At 40.8% G+C, this 16,840-nt stretch overlaps 2 long non-coding RNA genes across 2 annotated transcripts in view; both read right to left on the bottom strand.

Moving 5' to 3' along the window:
* Nucleotides 1–16,840, bottom strand: part of LOC132394388 (uncharacterized) — a 45,453-nt gene that overhangs the window by 9,210 nt on the left and 19,403 nt on the right. The window contains exon 2 of the long non-coding RNA XR_009512305.1: nucleotides 9,262–9,390. This is a non-coding gene — a long non-coding RNA (uncharacterized LOC132394388). The remainder of the gene's footprint in view (nucleotides 1–9,261; nucleotides 9,391–16,840) is intronic.
* Nucleotides 1,390–6,419, bottom strand: LOC132394390 (uncharacterized). Its single transcript, XR_009512307.1, has 3 exons — nucleotides 6,075–6,419; nucleotides 5,929–5,988; nucleotides 1,390–2,829 (listed from the first exon to the last, which is right to left on the bottom strand). It is a non-coding gene; the product is annotated as an uncharacterized LOC132394390 (long non-coding RNA).

The raw sequence follows: 16,840 nt of genomic DNA on the forward strand, positions 1-16,840 counted from the left end.
TATACACCATTATGGTACAGTATATGGTGTTGTGTTATATTATTGGATCAGGATATCAAGGAGCAGGCACCAAGTCCAAAGCATGAGAACTGATCAAGTAAAAGGCTTTGTTTCAAAGAATGGACAGGGATAAACCTCCTAAAAAACATTTATCTTATTGCTGTACAGAACAACCATCACAATTTCACCCAGGTCCTTAATTTAATGAATTCCATGGAAGTTACCCTGCCTCAAACATAAATTATCACTGAGCCACAGTGTCACACTGAAATCCGTTATACACCAGTGGGTTATAATATCAAACTGCCAGGCAGTAACAAAAAATTATCCAAAAACTTCTGAAGCTTGCCGAAGGAAAAGAAATTCAAGGAATTTACCGGGGGTTGCGACAATTTGCTTTCATGTTAAGTGAACTGGATGCCTCTTGCAATGAAATGCTGTATGGTTATGTAAATAAAGATAGATTTGAGTTTTTCTTATAGGTGGCATGTGATACATCAGCGCTGCAGGAGGGAAGTTCACCAGTCTATGCTCTATTGGAAATCAGAGTGTTGCATGTACATATGCTTTGAAAGACTCCTGGTAAGTAAAGAGAAAATTAAAGACATGAATCTCTGCAGCGTATTTCAATCCCTCAGGATATTTTATCCCTGTTAAAGTGCAAATATTAATGGAATGTAAGATTCACAACTGTATGTGAGTTCACACTTTGCTCTCACAGATGTTTTCCAGGTAGATCATGCCATGCCTAATCATATCATGATAGTGACAAGAGAAACAGAATGCAGAAGAGAGTGTTGCAGTTACAGAGAAAGAAGAGTGCAGGTTGACAAATGAAATGCTGGGGTGATGACGAGGTAGACTGGGAGATCAAGAGTTCATCTTGTAGTGTCTGAGACTCAGTTCAAGAGGCTTATGACCGTGGGGTGGAAGCTGTCTTTGAGCCTGGTGGTTCATGCTCTCAAACTTTGGAATCTTTATTTTATTTGGAGATACAGTGCGGAATGAAGGCGTTCTGGCCCAATGAGCTGTGTCACCAAGCAGCTCATCTATTTAACGCTAGCCCAATCACAGACAATTTACAATGACCAATCGACCTACTTACTGGTATGTCTTTGGACTGTGGCTGGAGACCTTAGCACCTGGAGGACGGACACACACACACACACACACACACCCTCCTCTGATCCTCCAAGCTGTAACAGTGTTGCGCTAACCCCTGTGCTACCACGGCACCACGGCACCGAATCTTCTACCTGATGGGAAAGGGGTGAACAGAATATGACCAGGATGGTGAGGCTCCTTGGTTATGTTGGCTTCTTGCAATGTGCAGTACTCAATCATTTGTCTTTGGAGCCCATTCTGCAGTGTTGAAATTAATGTCACATCTAAGAAAAACTCAAATCCATCTTTATTCACATAATCACTGAGCACTACATTGCAAAAGGAATTAATTAACATAACACAAAGGCAAACTATTACATCCAGTAATAGTACATTCTTTAATATACTCTTATATTCAATTTAATCTGAAATATCATTGTATTCAGAGACTAACACAAAAGTTTGTTATACGCAGCCATAAAATATATTTTCTGAGGAGACAAAGAACTTTCCTCATTTTAGGTCTCCACATAAGGCTTCTTGTTTCAACGAGGCTCCCTGTGTCCAGCCAAATGTCCTTCTTTAAATTCTGACCATCAGCACACAAGCTATCTGCCTCATTTTACTCCAGTCAAATATCTTGCTTTATTGAAACAGACCTCTGCTATGCACGGTTAGAGTGGATGAAGTGAAAGATCACTCATTGGTTTCCTGAGAATAAAAAGCTGGGGGTTGAAATAACAGGCCTTGAAACTCTGAAAGGTTTTCAGAAAGTATGGGAAAGAGGATGCTTCTCATTGAGGAAGAAATACCTAGAAGTGCAAACACAAAGAAATCAGTGATGAGTATGGATGACCATATTCCCCAATAGTGGGGAATATAGAGCCTACTCCCATAATAATAATAAAAGAATGTATAGATATATTTCAAGGGTAGTTAGACAAGCAAAGTAGACAGCCATACTGAAAGATGAAGGTGAATGGGCCAAATGATCCGTTTCATGTCTATCCCTTGTCACTCAAGGTAGTTCAATGTCTGGCTGAACATTTGAGAGACTGAGTGGATCAATCTCAGTCCTTTTTCTGATGGTTTACGTACAAATCTATTCCACAACGTTTTCCGATATCCTTGAAGGATGTGCTGAAAGGATAATCTGTTTGCACAGGCATTTTTGCTCATACTACTGCTGCCATCTTCTGGGCATTCCTTCCAATCCATGGATCAATGACTTGATTGCTGCCTAACCTCCCACTGTCCTAAATCAGATTTATTATCACTGATTTTTTTTTTGTTTTGTGTACTGTACTGTGCAAAGGCATAAAGTTTACCATAAATTACATAAATATTTAGAGTAAAAATGTAATAATGAGAAGTAATACAATATCATCAAGGAACTAAATATTCTGGCTAATCTTTTGTTTACTGTTCCACATTCAGTGTTCAAAGTTCAAACTAAATTTATTATCTAAGTACAGAGATGCGCAAATGAAAACAAATTGCAAAGTTTAAAAAAAATACTGAGAACAAGTTGTAAAGATTCCTTGAAAGTGAGTCTGTCGATGGTAGAACCATTTCAGTGCAGTGGTTATTGAAGATATCCACACCAGTTCAGGGGCTTAATGCAGTGTCTGCTTTACCCAGAATCAATGGTCTCAGCATTAGCATAGGGTCAGAGGAATAGCTTTATTACTTTGTATAGTGGCAGCTGAGAGCAAAGTTGTCAATCTGTGAAGGAAGAAATTGTTGAATAAGTACAAGGAAAGCTTTTTTTGTGTATTTTGTTCCATTGACAAACTGCATACCCAATCATACCCATTCAGAGGAGTATTGAAAGCTGAAATGTTCAGTCATGCAACATGAATCCAGGCCCTCTGGCCCATCAATGTCTGTCTCAAACTGTTAAGTTCCCATCCGCATTAATCCCTGATTTCTCCTTGCAAGCTCATTAACCATTAACCCCTCCCTTCCATTGATTGTTCTGACACCCACCTAGCCGGGGAAAATTTACAACAGCCAGTCATCCTACCAAACAGAAACACGATGAAGTCTACAGACCTGGACATCCAAAGAAACACACACAAGTGCTGGAGGAACTCAGCAGGTCAGTCAACAGCTATGGAAATGAATAAACAGTCAGCAATTTGGGACAAAACGCTTCTTCAAGACTGAGAAGGAAAGGCAAAGATGCCAGACCTACCAGCAATCAGCATCTGATTGAAAGCAGAGTAGCTGGATGAAACCTATACAGTCAAAGGGAGAACATACAAACTCCATGAAGAGAGTTATCAAGGCCAACACCATACCCATGTCTCTGGAGAGCTGAAGTTGTAAGGCACTGTGCAACTTACAATCTTCCATCAAAACAATGCTGGAGGAAGTCTGCAGATCAGGGGGCATCTATGGAGGGAAATGGACGGTTCATGTTTTGGTTTGAGATTGGGTGTCCAGTTGAATGGTCTCAACCCAAACCATTGACTGTCCATTTCCTTCCATAAATGCTACTTGACCCATTGAGATCCTTCAGATTCTTCTGTGTTGCTCCAGACTTCCAGCATTCGAAGTCTCTAATGTCTCCATGCTCTTCTACAGTGTATTTCTTTAGACTTACATGATATGCCTGTACTCTGATACAGTAAAATGCATCAAAGTTTTACACATGTGTCATTATCTTCCTTAGAGTGAAGTGATTGAAGAGGCAATTTATGAATATGTTTAAATTCTGAGAGGCTGTTGGGAAGGATCTTTCCCCTTAGCAGAAACATGAGCAACCAGGAGTCCGAGTATTGAATGATACGATGGAAAATTAGAGGTGGAATTGCAAACAGCTTTATTCCAGTAAACATGCAGACAGGTCTGGAATTCACTGCCTGAACATGTGTTGGAGGCAGAAACCGTCAGGTGAGCCTGGCTGTTGACAATCAGGTTGAGTTAATTATATGCACAAAACATCTATGCACAGGTGCAATGAAAAACTTACTTGCAACAACATTACAGGTACATCATATAAGAAGCACTCACAAGAAAGTTATGAATTGTGAATAATTAAATATATGTAAATTATGTACAATTTTTACAAGAAGGAGCACTATTAGAATTATAAAGAAATCTATTTTACTGCAAAGTGATCAGTGGTCATAGTGCTGTTAAACTCTAGGATTTGGTTCAATAAATGATAGATTAAAGGGTAGTAGCTATTCTGGAACCTGGTGGTGAGAGACTTCAAGTTTCTGCACCCCTAGCTTAATGGTTGCTGCAAGAAGATGACATGGCCCAGTTGGTGAGAGATCTCTGATGATAAATGATGCATTCTTGAGGCAGCACCTTCAGTAGATATTACCAATGGTGGGGAGGGATCAGCTATTATTGCAAGCCAGGCTTTGGACTGAGTTTGAGTTTTGTCAGTGCAGTCAATGCTTATTCCAGAGGAAAAGGTGAGTTGCTAGGGGAACAGGTCAGGCAGCAGCTGGGGAAAGGGAGTGGAATAGAAAGAAGTTGACAATCACAGACTAGAAGGGCCGAGATGACCTGTTTCCGTGCTGTAATTGCTATATGGTTAGGTTTTGCAACTAAAAATATACTAGGGTGTTTGCTGGCCATTTCAGAGGAGTGAGGGGAAATGGTAGAGCAGGTGATAGATAGATCCAGGTGAGGAAGGTTGATTGGCAGATTGAGACAAGTGGGGGAAGGAAAGATGAAGGTAGTGCTAGAGGGGAGGAGGTGACAGGTGGATGCAACAGAAGGCTGCAGATGATGGAAGATGGAGCATGGAACAGGAGAAGGGGAGGACAGTTGGTGGAGGGGACTCAGTGGGAGGAGTGTGTGATGAAGAGCATTAAGCTACATGGGGGAGGAGGAGAGAAACAAGAAAGGGATAGAGGAGGGGCAGGTTGCTTGAAACTGGAGAATTCAGTGTCCATGCCATTAGGATGCTGACTACCTTGGTGTCTCCATGCTTTAACCAAGTTTGGCTGATTTGTTCTTACCATATATGTCCACTGCCACACTGGGGATGCTACAGAGAGAGAGAAAGCTGGGGAAGTTCAGGGGGGGAATTCCAGGTTCTAACAGACCCAGAGGTGGTTTGAATAAACTGCCACATGTGCAAGAGGCAAGAGGATGATCAAGGGTCTGTAGTCTCTAGAGTTTAGAAAAATGAAAGGAGATGCCATTGAAAAAATTTATATTTCTCATGGGGTTTGGCCCAGTGAATGCAGAGTTAATGGCTATCCAGAGCCAGCAGTCATCATCTCAATATCAGTGTCTGAGCTGAGAAGGAATTTCTTCATTCAATAGTGGCAAGTCTTTGAAATTCATTCCCCAAGACACGGAGGTTCAGTAACTGAGATTATTCAAGATAGAGGGCAACAGTATGGTAGAGAGCATTCTGACTGGCTGCATCACAGCCTGGCACAGAGGCTCCAACGCTTAGGGTCACAAGAGGCTGCAGAAGGTTGTAGACGCAGCTAACTCCATCACAGGCACACCCATCACACCACTGAGGACATCTTCAAGAGGTGGCACCTCAAGAAGATGGTATCCATCCACAACATCCAGAACGTACCCTCCTCTCATTGCCACTGTTAGGGGGGAGGTGCAGGAATCTGAAGACCCAGACTCAACATTTCAGAAACAGTTTGTTCCCCTTTACTCTCCGATTTCTGAATGGTTCATTAACCCATAAACACCACCCATCATTCATTTATTTTCACAATATTTATTTATTTTGTATTTTAGAATTACATATTTGCACTGCAGTGCTGCCACAAAACAAGACAATGATAATGCACTTTACTCTGATTCTGTTAAAATCTGCCTTGAACATACCGGATGAAGAAGCAGACAAGAAGGGACGAATGGCCTACTCCTGCTTCTATTTTTCATGTTCTTGAGAAAGATTAAAAAGTCCATATTAATTATTTTTGCAACTTTGTCCTTGGTGAGTTAACTCCAGTAAAAAAATAACTACTTACTCAAGAGTATTTTCTGTCCTCAACCCACATACTTTGATTAGTTTCAAACCTAAATGTGCTGGTTGGAACGTGCAGCCACTCTGTGCCTGCTCTTTATGTAAGACAAAATGATGCCACTGATTTGTGCAGTGATCCGTCAGGTATGTTTGTACAAAGAGCAACCTGTTCTCACTGATAGTTTGATCTTGTCAGTTGTTTCAAAGGGAAAAAAAATTCAGCTATGCATATTCATTGCTGTCTTGGGAACAATAGTCACATTGCATGAATTCTTGTGAAAACTCTTCTGTTTACCTTCTTTGTGTCATTTATGGAAATTATTTTGTTTTTAAATAGAAATCCATCTGTAATGGGCCAGGGCTTTTGCTTGCAAATCAGTTTCCATTGAAAGCCTGGTGTACAGAACTGGCTGGGCTGGGACATACCAACCAACCTCTCAACTACAATCCCCAGGAACGAGTGTCCTTCAACAACAACTACTACCTCAGCACTAAGCACCTTTAAATTTCTGAGTGTTAACATACTGGATGAACCATCCTGGATGCAGTACGTAGATGCAATTACACAGAAGGTACTCCAACATCATTACTTTCATAAAAAGTTGAGGTTTGACTTGTCATTAAACACTCCAACAAATCTCTACAGATTAACTGTTGGAAATAGCCTTAACTAGTTGTCATACGGCCTGGTGTGGCAATTTAAAATTGCAGAAATATAAGAAGCTGCAGAGAGTAGAGAACTCTACCCAGTACCTCACAGGTACATCCCTCCCCAGTATCGACAGGAGGTGCTACATCAAGAAGGCAACATCCATTATCAAAGATTTCCACCATCTAGGTTATATCGTCTTCTCACAGCTGACATCAGGTACAGAAAGCAGAAGCCCAAACCACAAGGTTCAAGACTAGCTACTCCCCTCCAGCTACAGTATCTGTTTCTTGAACCAACCTGCGTGACCCTAATCTCAACCTCAATACAGCAACACTGTCACCACTTTGCACGACAGTGGATTTAGTTATGCTCTAACTGTGTTCTTCCTTGTAAAAATTGAGTATAAGATTGCTTCATTTATGCTTTTTCCTTGTGAATGGTGTATCTGATAGTACATGCCTGTGATACTGCTGCAAGTAAATTTTTATTGCATCTGTGTATAAGACAATAAACTCAACTTTGAGGTTTACCCTACACCTGGATCAACAATACCCACAGCCAGTAGTGGAAAACAGACAGTGAAGAAATTTCTTCTCTGGCCACCTGGAACAATGGGAATTGTCAACGAAATAAGCCTCCATAGAAGCTTACTGGCTAAAAACTGGTGATTCATGAATGGAATTAGCACAGATGGGTTCTAATAGTCAGCAGGAACATGGCGGACAGAAGGGATCTTTTCTGTGCTGCATGGCTCTCTCTGATTCAATGAAATTATTTTGTATTAGACATGTTGACTAACTTGTTGACTAACTTGTTGCATTGTTGACTAACTTGGAAGTTGAGTAAAGAATGAGAAGCTTGTATTTTGCTGCCCAGAGCCATTTTACAGGAGCATTAATCCAGCTTGGGATGACATGGAAGAGCTGCTGTCCTGCAGGTCCAGTTCCCTGGATTTGATCCCAACCTTCGGTGCTGTCAGTTTGCATGGAGTTTGCACATTTTCCCTGTCATCACCTGGGTTTCCCCCTGCTGGTCTCGTTCCCTCCCCCATCCGAAAAGGTGTGCTGGTTGGTAGCTTAAATGGCCTCTGTACATTGTCCTTGATGTGTAAGTGAGTGGTTGAATCTGGATGGAGTTGATAGTAATGTGGAGAGACTAATATGTGATCAGTGTAGATTAGTGTAAGTAGGTGTTTGAAGATCAGCCAAGATGGTGGGCTGAAGGACCTGTTTCTGTACTGGTTGACTTTCAGAGAAAACTAAAAGTTTTGTTAAAGAAGTAAGTTTTAAAATGTATTATAAACGTCAACCCAGATGGAAAGAGGTAGAACATGACCAAGGGAATCTTAGAGATCAGGGTATCTGGAGGTGAAGATACAGACAGCAGTATTGAGCCCATGGAAATCAGGAGAATGAAAGGAACAGAGATCTGGGAGCTTGGTGGAATTTTAAGAGAGTGTAGATACAGGAGAATGTAAAAACTAAGAAGAGAAATTTAAAAGTTTAAAAAAAGCCAGATTGAGCAAAATTTCAATTTACTAAGCCACATATTGCATTAATCCTATTCAAAGATGCATCACACATCACTCGATAATAAGTAGAACATCCAGTCACACTTTTATGGAAGTGTGTTGCTGTTTTATCAAGTTTATCAATGTTCTTCACACTTGCACATCAACCACAATGATGCAAGTATCTGACCATGGTAGTGGTTGAACCTTGTGATTCAGAATCATTCCGCATGACAGACCTGTAAAAATATCCACAGACTGTAATGGGCTGAACTGAGTCCACAACAGCAGTCATTCCTGGCTCTAGTCTCCCCCCTCAAAGAGGAAACATTCTCTCCACTCCCACCCAGTCTACTCCTCTCAAGATGTTATGTTTCATTCAGGACACCTTACTCTTCCAACAAATGCTAGTCTAATCCTCCCAAACCACTGACTTATCCATCACCATATGTTGCTTTTTAACATAAGGTAACTTGGAATGTTGGAAAATAGTTCAGGAATGAAATGCAAAGTTTTCTATGGAACAAGAACTGTTCAATGCATTGGCACTGTGAAACTTTCAGTTTCTTCATATACTTTCAGAAAACATTCTGATAGAAATCCAAGTCATAATGCTGATTTACTTGGGATTTAAGTTCTTACAAGTACTCTAGGGTTCAAAACTACTCAAAACTATTTATTCATGTTGAACACTTTCAAGAAAATTTTAGAGTAGCTTTCAACATCTTTAAAATTCTAAGAAGGCAGAGGAGAATCAAAAATCCACAAATTTTGCCCAATCTGCTGAGTAATTCTAGCATTTTCAGGCTTTATTTCAGAGTTTTAACAATAAAAACATTTTGTTTTTGGAACACTTTTAATACTTGGAAAAAATATCGAAGTTCTTATGCCTTGAAAGAGATTTTTTAAAATAGTTGCAGAAAAGATTTTAAATTGACGAACTATTGCAGAATGCAGATGCAAGAGAAATACTTATTAACAAAATAAAGTTTCTCCTTCTACAAAAAAAAAAGAAAACTGTCAGCCTACCTCATCATATCTGGTGCAAGATCTTCCAATGAGTTCACTCTGTAAGCACCAGGCAATTAAATGAAGTTCTCTGTTGCTGCTTGAACTCCATCTTGCAATAGATGTCAATGCACAAAATGTAGAGCTGAACTGGGGAAACACAAAAAGTGCTGGAGGAATTCAAATGATTCAGAAAACTTCTATGAAGGGAAATAGCCAGTCATCAGGACCCAACTTGTCAATTGCCCATTTCTCTCAACAGATATAGCTTAACCCATTGAGTTCCTCAGCTTTTATTTTAATGCTTTGCTTCAATTCCAGCATCTATAATCACTTGAGTCTCCAATTAGCTGAATGGACAATAGCAACATTTGAATTCTGACACTCAAGGACACGAGCATGAAAATCCCAAAATTACTGTCAGGTTTATGAAGAGATAAACGCAAGCTCCAATCGTTATCTGGCTGCTCCTCCTGCAAGGTGATATAAGCTTAGCTCAAAGACTGCCTTGTGCAATAATTGTGTAAAAGGATTTACTGTTTGTTTGCAAAGGTTGGTGAATCAATAGAGTGGATGTGGAGAGGATATTCCTAAGGTAGGGGAGTCTAACAGGGCACAGAGACGGGGAGCAATTTATTTAGCCAGAGAGTGGTGAATCTGTGGAATTTATTGCCACAACTGGTTGTGAAGTCCAAATCAGTGGGTATATTTATGGCAGAGGTTGATAGATTCTTGAATAATTAAGGCATGAAGGGATACAGGTAGAAGGCAGGAGATTGGGGCTGAGAGGAAAAATGGATCAGTCATGATGAAATGGTTGAGCGGACTCAATTCTCCTAATTCTGCTCCGATATATTATGGTCTTATGGAATCCGTAGAACTTTTCTTTAGCACTGGTGCTCCTGCACTGTGAAGCAAATATTTGGAAAAACAATCTTATATTGCAGGAAGGCTTTCAATGTGCAGTCATCAGAATTTAATTCATCTGTATGCTGATCATTTAATTGAATGATATTGGCCTTCACAAGCACAAGCTTATTAAAACAGGCCATGTGGCAGTGAAATCAATAGGCAGCATCCATATTCCATCCCTGCATTTATTTAATTACTGCTTGTGGCTTTATGCTGTTCACATCACTGCCCTCCTCATTTTTATTATTGGAGGAAGTCCGGACCAGACATTCTTTTCCCCTTGTTATCTCTCGCCTGTAGAAATAACTTTGCTGAGCAGATTATACTCATTGATTGAACACAGGCATCTGTTCTAAGTTTCACCTTGTAACAGAGAATTAGCTGATGGTATCCAGGCTAATCATCCTGTAGCATCTGATAGCCGACAAGTCCTTGCTAATCAATTGGCAGACCCATGCCCAAGAGAAAGAAGCTAAAACTAATATAAAAATCCTGCTTTACTCTGTGACAGAAAATTAATACCTTGGGTAAAATCTGTAACTCGTCCTATATTTTTATAGCCAATTAATTCACTACTCAAAGACTTCTGCAATAAAGCCCTCAAATTAAGCTATTTATTAAATTGTTATCCCAGGACTGTAATTATTATCTGGAATGAAGTAGTAGGGTAAGATTCTGAAAGGCAAAAGTTGCTTTAACCTTGTATGAATCAATAGTAATGAAGGTTTTAGTGTCTTTCAGGATTCAGCCTGCACTGAGTTAAGTGGTCTGAATAAGGGCTGTTTCATGAGCAGGGTGATGTGATGAAGGGAGTGCTAAGGCTTGGAGCAATTCGTAGAACAGGACGGCAAACAAAGGGCCCTTTAGCCCACGATGCTATGCTGACCTTTAAACCTATTCCATGATCAACCTAACTAACACCAGGCCAAAATCCTTCACTTTCCTTTCATCCATCAGTCTCTTAGATGCCACTAATGTATCAGACTCTACCATCTCCCCCAGCAATGCATTCCAGGCACTTTACACTCTCTGTGTAAAAAAAATCTAACTCTGACTCCTCCCCTCATCTTAATCTTAGCCTCTTCCCCGGGGCTGTTGTGCAGCCAAATAATGCTGTACCCTGGATTGCTAATGGCCTTTAAGTGTTATTGACTGAAGTCACTTGTTGCACATAAATAAGGTTGACTCTTTTTTTAATTAAGTCACATACTGCATGCATGTAAATATCTGTTTTGCACAGACTGGAGTAGCATTACAATCTCTTGTCTCGAGCAATGACAATGAAGTTCTATTCTATTCTTCCCTACGTTCTTCCACTCACCATAAAAGAATGTACCCTGGTATTTGCCATTGCTGACCTGGGAAAAAGATGCTGGCTGTCCACTCTATTTATGCACTCAAAATATTATATCCCTCAATCAAGTCACCTCTCATGCTCCTTCACTCTAAAGAAGAAAACCCCAGGCTTGCTCAAACTTTCCTCATAGGACCTGTTGTCTAATCCAGGAAAATCTCCTCCGCACCCTCTCTAAAGCTTCCGTCACTTTCAAAAATGAGGCAACCAGAATAGAACACATTACTCCATTCATCTTAGAATTCCCTTCACGGAAAAGTGCACAACATTCCCAGATCTAATTCCTACCCACTGACCTTTGCTATGAGGAAGGAATCTTATTGGACTGTTTACAACCACAACGATAATGTTCATCGGTGCAATGGCCATGTGGGTGAAGTTCAGTGAGTGTAAAATGGGATATCTAAAATGGACAATGGAAGAATAATCTGAGTTGGTTCCCAGTTACCTTTCTGGGACAGATGGGACATAGGGATATTTGGCAGAGATCCCAAATCTCGGAGCTGAGAACACTTGGGGGATCAAAAGAAATACAGGAGGAGCCATTCAACCATCGAACAGCAGAAATCTGACACAAAGTGGTTCAGGTGAAAGGAAAGGATTTTACAAAAACAATATACCACCTTACATGACCTCAGGGCACCTTGAAATATTATAAAGTTAGACAAGCTCCAACAAATGGCAAACTGTCTATATGATGACAAACTAAAAGCACGGAACAGTACAGCATAGAAACAGGCCTTTTGGCCCACAATGTCTATGACAAACACATTGCAAAATTAAACTTAATTTCTTCTGCCTGTGCATGATCCATATTTGTCCATTCCCTGCTTATTTGTGTATCTACTAAAAAACCTCTTAAATGCTAATATCATATTCTCGCTGCAGCCTGTAAGGAGTTTGTACATTCTCCCCGTGACTGTATAGGTTTCCTCCAGATGCTCCGGTTCCCTCCCACAGTCCAAAGATGTACCAGTTGGTAGATTAATTGGTCATTTTAAATTGTCCTGCGATTAGGCCAGGATTAAATCGGGTGGGGGGGTGGGGGGTGTTGCTGGGCAACGCGGTTCAAAGGGCCGGAAGGGCCTATTCAGTGCTGTGTCTAAATAAATAAAATAATAAATCATATCTGCTTCCACAAACACACCTGGCTGCCTGTTCTAGGCACATCTTTCCCCACACATCTCCTGTAAACATAACCATAAATGCATGCCCTTGAATATCTGACCTTTCCTCCCTGAAGAACGCTATCTATCCTATATATCTTACCAATTTTACAAACTTCTGGCTCAGCTGGTCAATTCCAGAGCAGAAGGGAAGATCAATTCTTCCTCAGGATGCACTGCCCATTGTCCAATAGAGACAGGGAACCAGCCCAGGCTTCTCACCTCCTAGGATGTTTGCTGATCCTGATTGGGTTATTGGTATTAGTTTATTAATGCCATATGTACCAAGATACAGTGAAAAATCTTTGTTAACATACTATCCAGGCAGATCATACCATTAATCTGTACATCAAGGTAATAGAATTAAAACAAAATGCAGAATATAACATAGCAGCTACAGAAAGAGTGCAGTGCAGGTATATGGCTGCTCTCTGTGAAGGGTCTCTTATGTTCTCCTTGTGACCACATGCTCCGGTTTCCTCCTACATTCTGAAAATGTACCAGTTAGTAGGTTAATCAGTTACATGGGTGCAATTGTGCAGCATGGCACATTGTAATGGAGGGACCTCTTACACTGCTGTGTCTCTAAATTAAAATAAATCAAGGTAAAATAATTGCCAGGGTCATGGCAAGTTACTTTGAGAGATCTCCTGTTAAATTCCCATCCAGATCCTTTCTAAATCTCTTCCCTTTTAACATAATTCTATGCAACATGCACAGAATGCTGAAGGAACTCAGCAAGTCAGGCAGCAACTATGGAAGAGAGTAAACAGTCGGCATTTTGGGCCGAGACACTTCTTCAGGACTGGAAAGGAAGGAGGAAGGCGTCAGAATAAAAAGGTGGGGGGAGGGTAAGGAGGATAACTAGAAGATGATAGGTGAAGACAAGTGAGTGAGAAAGGTCAAGGGTTGAAGAAGAAGGAATCTTCTAGGTGAGGAGAGTGGACCATAGAAGAAAGGGAAGGAGGAGGGAACAAAGGATAGGCAGGTGAGAAAGGTCAAGCTGAGAGTGGGGAACAGAGAAAGAGGGGAGGAGGGAGGGAAGAATTTTTTTATTGGAACGAGAAATCAATATTCACATGCCATCAGCTTGGAGGCTACCCAGATTGAATATAAGGTGTTGCTCCTCCACCTGAGGGTGGCTTCATCTTGGAACAACAGGAGGCCATGGACTGACATGTCAGAATGGGAATGAGAATTATAATGCTTGGCTATCTGGAAGTTCCACTCATGGTGGATACATTCTCATGTTTTGGAATCTATGTGCTTTAGTTTTATCTACGTATGTCTGATTTGAGGAAATGTCTCCTACAGTCTAGCCCATTTCAGTTTATATATCTCAATAACGAAGGAGTAACCCCCTTCACTCCAGGGAGAAAAGACCTAGCCTCTTGGATGAGGTTCTGCTTCCATAAATGGAAGCATTTATCCATAGTTTGCAGGAACCATTTCCAGACACTGTAAGAATATAAGCATCATGGTGGTTAGTTCCCCAAGCAGACCAAGTGAAGAGCAGTCAAGAATCAATAGTACTTCAATTGTTGCTGCGGAAGTAAACTTGACCTTGTGTCAAGTCTTTAAGAGTATGTTGGCATTTACTGGTGAGCCTACATGATCATTGTAATCACTGATGAACACTAATCTTGTTAATGCCATGCCTGTAAATGTCTATCATAGGTACTGTTACAGATTCCGGAAAGCCAGTGTCTGTACTACATTAAAATTTGAGGAGATTTGCTTCAGATCAGTTACGGCTGCAGTGGGTTTTAGATACAGCCAGCTGCAGTGTGGACACAACTCTCCCCACTACTAAGGACATCTTCAGAAATCAGTGCCTCAAGAAGGTAGTATCCATTGTGGAGGATCCTCACCACCCAGGAGAAGCCCTCTTCTCATTACTAACATTACGGTGGAGGTACAGGAGCCTGAAAATGCCCTCTCAACATTTTGGAACACCTTCTTCCCCTCCGCCATCACATTCCGAATGGTCCATGAACTCATGCACGCACCTTGCTATTCCTCTTGTGCAAGATTTTAATTTCCTCATTTTATTCTGATTCAGACTCAGTATGAAATGGAAATGGTCTGCCCTAATAGATAGGTACATGCTTAATTGATCCCAAAGGAAATTACAGTGTCATTGTAGCATTACACGTGCACAAACATACAAATGTACAAATATTACAACAGAAGCAAGAAAGCAAAATTAAGTTAGCTCAAACAGTCTGACAGGAGGGGGTCATCACTTCTCTGGCTATAGGTTGACTCATTATGGAGCCTAACGGCTGAGAGCAAGAATGACCTCATATAGTGCTCTTTGGAGCAACATAGTTGTCTTAGTCTATTTCTAAAAGTGCTCCTCTGTTCAGACAAGGGAGGATGCAGAGGCTGAGAAACATTGTCCAGAATTACTAGGATTTTCCGTAGGGTCCTTTGTTCTACCACGGCCTCCGGTGTTTCCAGTTTGACTAATTTGGGATGAGGGACTTCCAGCGTATCTTTGGGCACCAGCACAGCCCCAAAATCAGGCTCATTCTTCTTAAAAATAATGAGAAATCAATGGGGTCAGCTCAGCTTCCTCAAATGTCCGCTGGCCGTACTGTGTTGTGCAAAACCACTTCTGCCAAATTCACAAAACCTTCCGAATGCATTAAGTCATGCATTTGCCACAACACGTCATGTTGAGGTCAACAACATGTTGAGGTAAAAATTATAGCAGCATCTTCAGCGATGGCTTCAGACATGAGGATGTGTTCATGCAGATTAAGATTAATGGAAGATGTACTCAGGGCTTCCTCTCATAGCCATGTGACAGCAATCAGTGTGGAAAGTGAAAAGCAAACTTTTGTTATAACTGGAGGAACGAGCAGAACACAAACCAGAATTCAATACCCGCCATGTTTACACTCTCCAGCTTCTTTATTCGGTACATCCTGTATGCAAATAGAGTGGCCACTGATTGACTGTTCGTGATCTTCTGCTGCTGTAGCCTAACCTTTTTCAAGGTTCGATACATTTTACATTCTGAGATGCTCTTCAGCACACCACTATTGTCCAGTGTGGTTATTTGAGCTACTATCACCTTTTTGTCAGTTTGAAACAGTCTGGCCATTCTCCTCCAACCTCTCTCATTAACGTGTTTTCGCCCACAGAATTGCTGCTCACTGGATGATTTTTTGGGGTTTTTTTTTTGCACCATCCTCTGTACACTCTAGAGACTGTTGTGTGTGAAAATTCCAGGAAGTCAGCAGTTTCTGAGATACTCAAACTACCTCAAAATGGCACCAGCAATTATTCCTTAGTCAGTCACTGAGATCACATTTCTTCCCCCAATCTGATGTTCAGTCTGACCAACAACTAAACCTCCTATGTTTGTATGCATTGAGTTGCTGCCACCTGATTGGCTGATCAGATATTTGCATCAGAGAGCAGGTGTACCTAATGAAGTGGCCAGTGAGTGTATTTTCGTGATAACAAACCTGATTCTGATTCTGAATCTAATCCACTCAGTATGAAAAGGAAATAGACTGAATTAATTTGGGTTGAGGGTTTTTCACCACATCTTTGGGTGCCAGCACAACCCCAAAATCAGGTTCATCCCTCCCTCAAATTAAGAACAATCAGTGAGGTCAATTCTGCTTCCTCAAATGCCCCGCTGGGCATACTGTGTTGTAAAAAAACCCCACTTCAACCCAACTCACAGAAACTTCTGGATGCGGTACCTTGTGCCCTTGTCACAATATACTTTCATTTGAGGTAAAAATGATAGTAGCATCTTCAAAGATAACTTCAGACATGAGGATATGACTTAAATATGTGCATGCAAATTAACATTAATGGAAGATACACTGGAGACTTCCTCTCATTGCCGTGTGACAGCGATCTGCATGGAAAGTGAGAAGCAAAATTCTGTTTAAGTTGCAGGAATGAGCAGAACACAAACCATGACCCTTCATCTTTATAACACAAGCCATTAAACCAAAGTTGCTTCTAAGTTCAAAAATCTATGCAAACTTGCTAAAGTTTAAAAAAAGAAGTCTTGTCATTTTCATTACAAACACTGAATGAAATTCCAACGAAGCTTTGAAAGAATTACATCGGGATCGTACCACCACAGATGCAAATGCTGTGAGATTTAACCAAGTCTTACGGGGCTTTAAGCGAGCTC

The sequence above is a fragment of the Hypanus sabinus genome, chromosome 5 (assembly GCF_030144855.1).
Source record: "Hypanus sabinus isolate sHypSab1 chromosome 5, sHypSab1.hap1, whole genome shotgun sequence".
NCBI lineage: Eukaryota > Metazoa > Chordata > Chondrichthyes > Myliobatiformes > Dasyatidae > Hypanus > Hypanus sabinus.